Source organism: Octopus bimaculoides, chromosome 4 (assembly GCF_001194135.2).
Source record: "Octopus bimaculoides isolate UCB-OBI-ISO-001 chromosome 4, ASM119413v2, whole genome shotgun sequence".
NCBI classification, from domain to species: domain Eukaryota; kingdom Metazoa; phylum Mollusca; class Cephalopoda; order Octopoda; family Octopodidae; genus Octopus; species Octopus bimaculoides.
In genome coordinates this window covers 113,689,061-113,690,391 of record NC_068984.1, presented here as the reverse complement: position 1 = coordinate 113,690,391, position 1,331 = coordinate 113,689,061, and the positions used below count along the sequence as shown (strand labels likewise).

General features: G+C 32.6%; 1 protein-coding gene across 1 annotated transcript in view; it reads right to left on the bottom strand.

Moving 5' to 3' along the window:
- The window catches only part of LOC106873447 (FMRFamide receptor), a 287,894-nt gene extending 287,700 nt beyond the window's left edge, over positions 1 to 194 (bottom strand). Inside the window, exon 1 of the mRNA XM_052967358.1 lies at positions 110 to 194. The gene's annotated coding sequence lies outside the window, so the exon portion shown is untranslated. The remainder of the gene's footprint in view (positions 1 to 109) is intronic.
- Positions 195 to 1,331: the final 1,137 nt, after the last annotated feature.

Below are 1,331 nucleotides of genomic sequence, written 5' to 3'. Positions count from 1 at the left end.
TAACAGCAGTTCTTATCTTTTTTCTCTCATGCCAAAAAGTAAATATTTAAATATTTATAAAGATAACCAAGTATTCGAAATGAAAATAGGAAATTTTAAAAAATCTTACCTGCATTCTTAGGCTATTCCTATTTCTGTAAATTTTGTTGTTGTTGTTGTTCTTTAGTAAGAAAGATAATAATAATAATAATAATAATAATAATAATAATAATAAATACTTTTTTTTTTAACCTTTTTCCTTGAAGTCACTTTTGTGTTTTATTCCTCGCAAAAAAAAAAGTAGTTTTGTTGAAGTTAAGAAGTTCCGAAATGTTTGCTTGTTTTGTGAAAGCAACAGCGAGAAAAGCTGTTAAGTACCGTCTGTCACAGAACCAAACTCTTCCTTTCCACTAAATCTCTTTTCGTTATCTATTTATCTATACCTATCTACCGAAACCAATATATCATTCTATCCATCAATTTTTACCTACGGGACATTGTGTCTTATTTCAAGCTCTATCTTATTATTCTATATTATTCAATATTATTTATATTATTACTATTTATTATTAATTTTTTTTCCTTTTTAGATATTGCCGGTCACAGAATCACTGATTTACATTTATAAAAGAAAGAAGTACCTAGCGAAGTTGGTAGTGGTTGTGGAGTTGGTACTTGTTATGGAGGCGGTGGTGGTAGTCGTTGTAACGATATCAGTCACAGGAATTTTTGGGATTAAAATCAATACGATGATGTGTAGTAGTAGTAGTAACAGTAAACGTAGTAGTAGTAGTAGTAGTAGTAGTAGTAGTAGTAGTAGTAGTAGTAGTAGTAGTAGTAGTGGTGGTGATAATGAAAATTGCAACGATGTTAGTGATGGTGGTGGAGGCGATTGAACGGCGAAACGATTCTTACTATAATAGCGCAAGTCGAAGTTAGAGAAGCAGCAGCGGCAACTGCAGCGGTAACAGCAGCAACAGCAGCAGCAGCAGCAGTAGAATCTGTGGCAGCAAAAGAGACAGCAGTAGTTCTATGGACTGCATGATGGCATTTGTCGACGACGTCCAAAGATGAGTAAAAAAAAAAAAAAAAAACGAAAAGGAAAAGAAAAAACGAAAGCAAGAACAACAAACAACATCACAAAACGCAAACGATCGCTAGAAATATTTCAGAAACGAGCGTATATAACATGAAGAGACGGAAGCCGGTTATATATGAAAATACCTTTAAATTTATTTATCAGTATATCTACATCTGTTTTAGTCGTTATATTTCACACCTTACATTACTCCTACCTACATATTCCATTTAATTAATAATCAGTTTGAAGCGGTTCAATTTATGCTGTCGCT